Below are 11,153 nucleotides of genomic sequence, written 5' to 3'. Positions count from 1 at the left end.
TACCCCTGCTCTCAGGCTTGACAGTTGGGCACAGCAAAATGTAGCTAAAGAATACCATTTAAATGTGGCTGTCCCACTGACTCACTTGAACTACATTGAGTTCCATCCCCAGGTGGGGCAGTTTAGTATCACACTGAGGCCAATCAGAATGTGCTTTCCACTAATTAAAAATAGGCCAGACGGACAGGGATGTTTGGAATGGCTTATCTCTTCAACCCTGTGCTAGGAGCTGGAAACATCCTCCAAAACAGAGATTTTATGTGCTGTAGCTCTCTTAGGCTAGAGGTAGTAGGTTGATCTGGATGGGGGTGGGGAAGGGAAAGAAGGAAGGCCATACATTAACAAATTTTGGAGACGCGATTCACCACCACTAAGGAGACGCCCAGTGAGATAAGACAGGAATTTTGGGCAGGCAATATTGTTTTAGGTTCTGGTTGGAGCCTCAAGAACCAATCAATCAGTGGTATTTATTAAACACTTTCTGTGTGGAGAGCATTATTCTAAGCGCTTGGGAGGGTGTAACGCAACCCTCGGTAGACATGTTTGCTGCCCATTAAGAACTTATTTATACTCTTTATGGATGAATTGGAAAGAGGAAATGCCACACCCCAAGGACAGGGTTTTGGAGAGTCACTTTGACATTTGAGCAGGCTACAGACAGACTTTGTAGGAGTTGGTGATAGTCTGAGAGAGTTATCACCCCTTGAAGAGAAGGCAGGGGATTCCACTCTGGAATGAGGACAAATTTATGTCTTTGTAAAAGCCTCAAAGGAATATGGCCTCTAACTTTTTGTTGGAATTCAGCAAAGCAAGTGTAGAAAATGATAGCACATGGGGATTAATACTGTGAGCCCCTTGTGGTACATGAACTGTATCCAACCTGATTAGCTTGTATACATCCTAATGCTTAGTACAGTGCCTAGCACATAGTAAACACTTAACGAATAGCATTTAAAAAAAGTAACAAAGCAGGAGTGGCAGTAAAATCTGATAGACTCTCAGGGTTGTGATCTTCTTGAAGCTTCACCTCTTTCATCTCATTTCTAATTGCTCTATGGCAGGCTGATCTGTGTCCTCCTGAATTTATCCAATTCCTTCTTTGACCTACTGATATTTTTGGCCAGCACAACTTCCTGTGATAATGAATTCTATGTATTTACCACCCAGATACATCCAGGATCAGATAAAGTATCTGAGGTAAGTCCAGATCTCACAGCCACCTTAGACAGACAAGAGTTGCTCTAAATTATCTGAATTTGCCATATTGTTGTTACCCTTTTCTTTTTTCAGTTTTCCAAGGACAATTACCCCGTTCTCCCACGATGAAGTTTTTCACTCTGTTTCTGTTAGAACACCGTCAAGAACCATTCTTGAACAACCTGCATCTACCTGAACTAAATGGAATGTCATGTTGAAAGAAATGGTTTGCTTGTGTATAGGGTGCTGGTCAAGGATGTGTATTATAGAGCGAGTTTTCCTTAATTTGGGGTTCATTAGGAACTTAACTCCTGTATCTAGAAGAACTGAATATATTGACCTTCTTGATTTGGTTTTCTTCTACTTGTCTAAAGCAAAATGTTCCTTCAAGGGCTCTTACAATTGCTTGGCCCCTTTTCTGGATGGTTGCCTGTCCATTTAGAAGCTGGTGTAAATGAGAATATTTTATAGAACTTTTGGAACATGGTACTGACAGACAATGGCATGAGAGAAATAAACAAATAAATTACTGTATGTAGAGAAGTTACATGGAATACACAAAGAACTTAAATACATGGTACAATAAGTACATTGTTCTCCCTAGAGGGCTCAAGAAGCGAGTCATTCCTTCTGCTGAATGGATTTATGATTTGAAATTTTTGAAAAGGAGCATGGGTTTAAACTGATTCACTTGCAAATTTTGGGATGTTCAGGAAAATATTCCAAGTGATTTTGAAGTCCTCCAAAGCCCAGCCCTATCCACCCAACAGTTACTTTTGCTTGTGACTGGGATTTTGCAGCCTGTGGTCTCTGGATGTGACCTTTTTATTGCTCCAAACTAAGCCTGGGCTGCATCCCACTCTGCCTCCCCTTCTTTTCATGCCCTGTCAGGAAGCCATCCTGTGCCTTGTAATTTCTTTACAGTCCTGGTCTTTGCAAATTGAGTGCTGCCCATACAATCGCAGATCCATGAATATTCATCAGCTTGTGTTGCCATTCTTAATGCGCTGCCGCTCTGGGGCATCCTGCTGGCATAGACCAAGGCACTTACTGAAAGAGTGCTCCCAGCTGCACACAGGGAAAACACTGCACTCTTTTTGTTGTTTTTGAAAGATGCTTAGTTTTACAGGATGTGTGCTGGAGTTCCCTAGAGCCAAGCGAGGGCTGCTTTATAGATGTGGGGTAAGGTCACATGTCCAAAGCCCACTCTGAGAGGTAATTTATTTTTCCTGTGTAAAGGGACAAAGGGTATGGCTTGCACTGATGGAGTGAGGTCCACTGAGGCTGTCTTAGTTACTGTGTCTACAACCCACATGCAAGATGGATTGTTCAGTCCCAGAAAATACACTTGATTACATTTACATGGCAGATTGTACATCTCAGCCTCCCAAAGAGACCCTCCTCATATCTTTGAGGTGTAAATGATTTTCACAACCAGGGATTTTTGTTTTCAGTAGATGCTGATCTTGGGTGAAGGCTAGAGGGGAGAACTAGAACCAGTGAAAGGGATTACAATGAAAGTGACCTGGAAAGCTTTTTGAACAAAATGTATGAAAGAGTCATTTCTTCATAGTTCAATCTCTTTGGTATCAATCTCTCAAATGTAATTGCAACTTGTACAATTTAACTACTTGAGATGAAGAAAAGAACCTACGAAGAGGAAAAAGAACTGGTGAAATTTGAAATGTTCAATCTTCTTATCGGCAGAAGGAGTGGTAAAAATAAACCTAGCCCTCAAAGCTAGGCTCTCTTATCTTTCAATTATAGGGTGGTGGTTGTAAGAATGGGTGGGTTATCCTTAATCAATCAATCAATCAATCAATACTGATTGAACAGCTACTGCATTAGCTTAATACAGTACCCTGCACCCATTAAGTGTTCAGAAGTGGCATGGTAGCTCAGGCCTGGTAGATAGAAGGGCATGGGTTCTAATCCCGGCTCCACCGCTTTTCTGTTGGGTGACCTTGGGTAAGTCACTTCACTTCTCTGTGCCTCAGTTACCTCATCAGAACAGTGCTCGGCACATAGTAAGCACTTAACAAATACCAACATTATTATTAAAATGGGGATTAAGACTGTGAGCCCCACGTGGGATAACCTGATTCCCCTGTGTCTACCCCAGTGCTGAGAACAGTGCTCTGCACATAGTAAGCGCTTAACAAATACCAACATTATTATTATTATTAAATACCACAATTATTATTACCGTTGGTTGCATACAGACCACTGAACACAGTGCTCAAGATAATACAATGGAGTAAGGGAGGAATGGTGCCTGCTTTTAAGGGCCTTACAGCCTAAATGGGGAAAAGAAGACAGAGGGAAGTTATTCATAAAATGCTACAACTTTTGATATAACTTGGTACAGAAGGTGAAGAGCTGAGGAAGAGGGGATTGCGTTAGCTAAGATAGTTTGGGACACTTCACTGGAAGTGCCATGGAAGTGCTATAGGAAGCAGCATGGAATAGTGGAAAGAGCGCATGGGCCTAGGAGTTAGAAGGGCATGGGTTCTAATACCAGTTCCACCTCATGTCTGCTGTGCAACCTTGAGCAAGTCACTTCACTTCTCTGGGCCTCAGTTACCTAATCTATAAAATGGAGATTGAGACTGTGAGTCCTATGTGGGACAGGGACTGTGTCCAACCTGCGCCTAGTACAGTGCTTGGCACATAGTAAGCACTTAAATGCCACAAGTATTATTGTTATTATTATTACTATGGGGTTTCCAGGAAAACGTGCAGCTAGTTAGAATGAACCAGTTGAATTGTCCCTGTGGCATTTCTGCCTCTGCTCCAATTTCTTCCTTCTTCATCCCCCATCTATACTTTTGCATTGTTTAGAAATGATAGACATGCTAAAAATATGGACCCAAGGCTGGATTGGCCCACCAGGAAAATTCTGATGTACATCTGCTTCCAAACTGCTCCTTACTAGCTCAGAGCTTGGAACAAGCCAATTATCACTCATAGCCAGTTAGGAGAGTTGTGGAAGGGAGTGCAAGAGTTTCTGCTCCTCAAATCCTCTCCTCCAACCCCCTGTTCTTAAATTTTCATGCCAAGATTTCCTGATCATGATTTCAGAGCCAGTCTACCCCTGAATATGGACCTGGAAAACAATCCCAGACCTAGGCACAGTAGCATCTAGAAGGGTCTTTCCAAGGTGTGATGACTCAGGTCAGGTCAAAATTACCCCACAGGTGTGGAGTTTGAAGCACTGGAGAGGTAGAGGTAAATAGGTAACTGTACCTTAATATGGCAAACTCATGCTCTTACAGAGAAGACAGACTCCTTTTATAGCAAGGACTCCCACAGTGTCTAGGACAATATCATACACCCTGTGGGTGTCTGATAAATATATATGCTCATGCTGATGAATATCCTGGAGAAGACTGTTAATGCTAACATTTCCTGGTGGTGAACGATCATGCTGAAACGGGGAAGATATGAGCAATTCATATGCATTGAGTGTTCCTCCTTTTGAGGGGGTGGGAGGAGGGGGACCAGGAGAATGTGAGAATGGATGAAAGTAGAGTTTTGGGGGTGGAGGGCTAAATGATGGAGGAAAGTATGGGAGAAAGGTAATGGGGATGATGGTCCAAGAGAGCAGTGATTTTAGTAGTTGCAAGTGACATCAACGAAGCACTGGGTCAGTGAATAAAATCTTTCACTGGTACAATCCAGCCCAGAATATTGGCTAAGACTTGGCCAAGTGCGTGACCAACTCCAGACTCGGTGTTGTTCTACGGGGAAAAATAGCAAAGGGTTAACAGTGAAATCAGTTATGCCTCTCGAATGGGGGCAGTAACCTAAATACACTTCCAGAATTGTCAGTAGTGCTGATAACCACCCTGATCCAACTTGGTACTATTAATGCAGTCAGGTCAGATGAATCTATCAGGATGATTGGGTAATACACATTTATTCTCTCACCTCAGTTGAGCTATGCATATTCAACACAATTGTGCTCAGGATGGAACGGGGGCTGCAAACCTGCACCATGGTAACCTGGATTGGAAGATAAGGGGAAGGAGGCAGGAGGAAAGCGGGTGCGCCTGAATGAATTAAACCTCAAAGGGGTAATCATCACATAGAGGGGTGGGGGTGGGTGAAATGAGAGGGTGGTGAATGAATGAATCTATATAAATAAGAAAGAAGAATGTGTTCTTTGGTTGAAAGGTAAGCAGCTCTGACTAAAGTTCTGTGGCCTCAACTCCCTGATAAACATTCTGTGAACGTAAGAAAAGCATTATGGGAGATTTCAAGAATAAAATGGCCAAATGTCCCATGTGACATTGGACAGTCCCAAAATTCGAGTTCCCTGCCTTAGCCATCCAAAAAGATGGCCTCTAGAACCCCTAAAGTTCTGTGGGGATAGCAAACTGTGTGACGAATAGCAGGAGCAGAACAGCGAATAGCATCCAAAGCAGCTCATTCCCCCTGTTGCCAAAACTGTCACTACCTTCTGCTGCTTCTACCGTTCCTGCTGCTTCCATCAACCCCTCCAGCTTGGGTTCAGGGAGGACCTGGTATCAACCCCAAGGCACAGCCTAATAAAACAGCAGAAATGGTAGATGTGGTAGGAACGACCAACGCAGACTTAGAGTGGTAATAGCCAGTGGAGCTACTTTAGCTACTGTTTGGACGCTTTGTTTTGCCTCAGTTCTCTACCCCATGCTGAAGAAATCAAATTGGTGAGGATGTGTTTCCACATGTGTGTGAGAGAGTATTTGTGAGAGTGTGTATTTTTGTGTATGTGTTGCCATTGCTTGTGTGTCTGTCTTTGTCTTGCACTCTCATTTTCTATTTGCCTCTATTTCTTTGCCTCAGTAAATCTGTTTCTCGGTCTCTATTTGCCTCTCTGTCTTGTGTCTTTCTGTATCTCTCTTTACATGTCCCTCTGTAACTGTGTCTCTCTCCCTGTCTTCAGTTTCCCTTTCCTACCTTTTTCTCCTTAGTCCCATTCCCTGAAGTCCCTTGTTCTGCCTCACTTTGAGGTCTAGAAAATATAATCACCTTTCTCAGCAGGCAACTGAAGAAATAAGGGGAGGGATGCCACTAAGACCATTCCACTTGACTTCCTACCTTTTCCCAAACTATACCTCTCTAGTCTTTCTGGACTGCTATTCAAAACAAAAACAAAACTGAAACAAAAAAACCTTTGAGGTTGATGGAGGGACAGTTTAGAGCAGTGCGATCACAGGGCTACAGTCCTAGTGAAAGAAGTCAGAGATCTGGGAAGTGAAGAAAGCTGACCCTTTTTTTTCTGTTTTTCTAATATACCAGTTTGGACAAGGACAGTGCAGCCAAACTGCTTGATCATCAAACCTTTTTGGATCAAATCTAATCTTTTCCAAAAAAGCAGAGCTTGGAGTCAATAAAAAGGCAGAGAAAAATGAGAGGATTGAGGGAAAGATCATTTTCTGGTGTTCTCCACTGCACCTTAAACTTAGAAACCAAACACTAGTTGTCTAAGCCAGACAGACATGGAATTCCACTGAGGAAGACAGGATCCAGCACAAATGAAGACGTTGAGCTGTCAGTCATGAAAATGTCTTTGAAGGTGCAATCACTTGTTTTTTATTATTGAGGAAATTTCCCGTAAAAATACTTAGCTTTGATCAACTTAAAGGAAACCATAAATTTTGAAGTTTAATTATAAAGTGTATCCCTAGCTTTTATATGTCTGGCTTTCATTAACCAAAATTTCCTGACCTATATAAATGTAAAGAAGAAGTAGCAGACCTGCAAACACTTGGTTTTTGCTTTTAGGAATCAGACGATTTCTGCACTATTGTTTGCACGGTGATGCTCTTTATAAGATTATATTTCCATCGTACAAAATGGCGACTGCAACCATTGCCCTATAAATGTCATGGAATCACATTTAACAATGGACTGTAGAAGAACAATAGTAATGCACTGGTTCCATATCTATTGGTATTTATTGAGTCCTCTCTATGTTCAGAGCACTGTACTAAACATTTGGGAGAGTACAATAAAATAGAGCTGGTAGATGTGACAGTGTACAGAGGGGAAACACAGAAGAATAAATTACAGATAGGGGAAATGGCGAAGAAAAAGAAAATGTACATAAGTGCTCTCTTCTGGGCATTACTGTATCCAGGGAAAACAGCAGGTACAATAGCAGAAATAAGGGACAATTCTCACACTGCATGTTTCTATTTCATATTCCCAGCTGCTGTTGAGATACGTGACATTTGAAAGGACATGATTTTTCCTCTTTGCTATAAATTTTGGCAAATATTAGTGCCTTACTTCCTAGATTGTTTTCTTCTAGATCAGTGGTATATAGAGTGGGGGAAATGAATTAATATCTTCTTCCTACCATCAGAACCCTCCCATTCCCTATCCCTTCATCAGGTCACCCCAAGAAAGGATTCTACCATCTCCACCTGGGTTCAGTTCTTTGAGTACAGTTCTTTGGCATTTCCAGTTCTTTGCATCACTCATCCTCCTGTTCTCTCCCCAGATGTATGACTTGGGCAATCTCTAGGAAGAAGGGTAGGGAGGCTTAGAGCCGAGAGAGTTGATATTTCTAGATTCACATCCTGACTATGCCACTGAATCACAGTGTGGTTATGGAGAGGTCATTTAACTTCTTTGTGTCTCAATTTCATCATGGTTAAATGATACTGACCCACTTTGCAGTGATATTATGTGGGCTAACTAATTAGGGGCCGGAAAGCGTTTTAAAAATATGAAGCGCAGTATAATTAAGTATTCTTTCACATCCATTCACATGTATTAAGCATCTCCAGCGTGCACGTCAGTGTTATAGATACAATTATAACATTTGCTTCCTCTTTTTTACTTTGTCTCTCCACCACCCAATCTAACCTAGATCCTATCACTCCTTTCGATAGTACACCTCCGGGACTGAAATCTTATTCATCTTCCTGACTGTCAAGACAGCCCTGTTCAGATCATTTCTTGCCAGGCTGATTGCCACCTGCTGTTCTGTTCTACATTCCTCCCCCATCCATCTTGACTACAGACGGTCCTTCTAAAAATATTGCTGTCGTCGTTATCTCCCTCATCTGTTCAGACTCTGTTCCTAGCCTATTTCATTTCTGTCTTGGCTTCTCTTTTCCTCCTACCCTCGGTGCCTGCAACTCTCCTTCAGCTTTATACCCCCACAGAACTCCACCCTGACTCTAAGTCTGTCTCTTCCTCCACCTCCAGATTTCTGCCCTCTCCTAAATCTGGCCAAGATTTACATCTGACTGCTCCTTTGTCTCCTTTGCCCACTTGCAATTTTTTTTCTTTTTTAAACCTCAGCCCATGCCACCCCCTGCACTTGGAATGATCCTGTGACCCCTGGAAGGATTAGGATACTTGCTTCTTGTTTTTTACCTAGTGCAAGCCCATTAAATTCACTTGATGATTAGGGATTATCTCTCAGCAATCCCGATTTTTGCCTCTGTACTTTTTGGGCTAGGTGCACATGAACTTCTTCTGCATCAGCCCTGATGATGGGACGGCAGGTGGGGTGATGGGGGCACGTTTTTTGTTCCTTCTCTCGTGAATAGATCTGACTTATTCTAAAGCACCACGTACACCCACGATACTATGGTAATAACAAAAGTAACAAGGGAGCATTCATGTGTTAGCGCTTTCATGCCAATGCACCTGCATCAGTGGCTTGATCTACAGCATTCTTCCTATTCTCTAGATGATCCTTCCTTGGTCTCTGTGCCAAACTGGTAGAGGATTTGATGCTCTGAATTAATCCAGAAGTGGAGTCAACAGGTCCTCAGTCCAGATGAGAAGGCGAAACTTCAAAGACTAGAAACTTAGTGCCTTCCACTATCTCTAGAACATTTTTTCTGACCTCCCCTTGGAGGTCATCCAAGCACTCAATTTACCCATATGATCTGTTTGTGTTTTTTATTTCTTTTTCTTTTTCCAGTTGGAATCTCTCAGGAGGAAGATTCTTCCTTTGATTGGATGGCACTTTTTGATGTGGTTACGATTTCCGGTGCTCTGATGTTCTGGGGTGCTAATGGCGTTCAGAAGGCCGGTCTGGGCAGTGGAGACTCATTGATGAAGCTGTGTTATTATTGAAAGACACTAATCAGCATGTGCCTGGAAGGAGGAGAAGAAACCTTGCTTCATCATTTGACTGCTAGGAGAAAATGCTCCAAAAATTGGTGGTTAGGAATTAATCATCTGTCTGGGCCTATGAGCAATGGGACTTTATATGCATCAATTCAACTCTGAGAGTTCATGAAGCACCTAATCTGCACTAAAATCAATAATCTCATATATGATTTCCAATCATTTTTAGATGTAGGCAGAAGGTCACACAGCTGCTCATTCAAGGCAAGAACAATTGACACCCTTTCTTGTAGCAGCATGGCGTAGTGGATAGAGCATGGGCCTGGGAGCCAGAAGGTCGTAATAATAATGTTGGTATTTGTTAAGCGCTTACTATGTGCAGAGCACTGTTCTAAGCGCTGGGGTAGACACAGGGGAATCAGGTTGTCCCACGTGGGGCTCACAGTCTTAAACCCCATTTTACAGATGAGGTAACTGAGGCACAGAGAAGTTAAGTGACACTTGCCCAAAGTCACACAGTTGACAAGTGGCAGAGCTAGGATTCGATCTCATGACCTCTGACTCCAAAGCCCGGGCTCTTTCCACCGAGCCAAGCTGCTTCTCTAATCCCAGCTCCACCACTTGTCTGACTGGTGACCTTGGGCAAGTCACTTCACTTCACTGTGTCTCAGTTACCTCATCTGTAGAATGAGGACTGATACTGGGAGCTCCACGTGGGATAGGGACTGTGTCCAATCTGATTTGCTTGTGTTAAATGCTTAATAAAGTGCCTGGCACACAGTAAGTGCTTAACAAATATCACAATTATTGTAGGGACACTTCTCATTCTACCCCTTAATAAAGGGTCTCATTTGAAGAAACCCAAGTCAATTAGAAGAGATTTCTTGAGAAGAGGATCTTTTCTGAAAGGACTCCGGCAGACATCACCTCTGGTCTGTGTCATAATTTCATTCAAGATGTTTCATAATGCAAATAAGTGGCCTAATAGATAGAGCACGGGCCTGAGATTCAGAAGGACCTGGGGTTCGTGGATTATGTAGCGTTTGTAAAGTCTCAGCCGTTTGGCAGGATGGGGCTTGGACCTCTTATGTTGCATGTATTTTTGTCATTTTCAAGAGGCTCCCAGGGAGCCAGAACTTGGAAGATAATGAGAAGGGGAAGGAAAAGCCAGGCTAGAGAGAGGAATCAAGGTGACTGAGTGTCTTAAAGTCAATGCTAAGGAATTTCTGTTTGATGCAGAGAGGCATGAACAACCATCGGAGGTTTGCGAGGAGTGGAAAGATGTGCACAGAATGATTTTTTAGAAAAAGGATCTGGGCAGCAGAATGAAGACACATTTGTCTATCTCCCCAATTAAAGGTTAGTATGAGCGGTCCTTGTGCTCAGGGAATGGGTCACTTCTTTGTTCTGCACTTCCCAAAGGCTTAGAACAGTGCACTGCACCCTGTGGGTGTTCAATAAATGCTATTATTACTACCACTGCTTCCACATAAATACTGCCCTATGGTTTGTGGTCGTAGCCACCAACTGCAAAATCTGTGTTGTTTCCGACTCTCTTCTTGACTTTCCGTTTGACCGAATCCTTTGCTGAAGAAGAGCCTGATTCCCTGATTTGAATATAGCATGGATTTGAGTTTAGTAGGCAAAATTTCCCCCACTAAAATGAGCCCCGAATACAAATTTTCCTATTGGCTAGACCAGCAGGGGGCTTTGAGCTTTTAAATCCATGAGGCAGTGTAAAAGCTTCTCATCTTCTATGCTTATGCTTTTGGCTAGTTTCACATTCCCGTAGGCTTTGGTTTCCCCTTCCCTATTTGCTGTCAGGGATAGCATTTCTCTTCTCCTCCACTAATGAATAATTTACAGTTGTAGTCATT

At 42.6% G+C, this 11,153-nt stretch overlaps 1 long non-coding RNA gene across 1 annotated transcript; it reads left to right on the top strand.

Moving 5' to 3' along the window:
- Positions 1–225: 225 nt before the first annotated feature.
- Positions 226–1,731, top strand: LOC114814154. The gene is made up of 3 exons (XR_003761894.1): positions 226–285; positions 1,062–1,197; positions 1,291–1,731. It is a non-coding gene; the product is annotated as an uncharacterized LOC114814154 (long non-coding RNA).
- Positions 1,732–11,153: the final 9,422 nt, after the last annotated feature.

Source organism: Ornithorhynchus anatinus, chromosome 9 (assembly GCF_004115215.2).
Source record: "Ornithorhynchus anatinus isolate Pmale09 chromosome 9, mOrnAna1.pri.v4, whole genome shotgun sequence".
Lineage (NCBI taxonomy): Eukaryota > Metazoa > Chordata > Mammalia > Monotremata > Ornithorhynchidae > Ornithorhynchus > Ornithorhynchus anatinus.
Note: the sequence above shows the minus strand (reverse complement) of the source record. Positions and strands in the feature narration are given on the sequence as shown.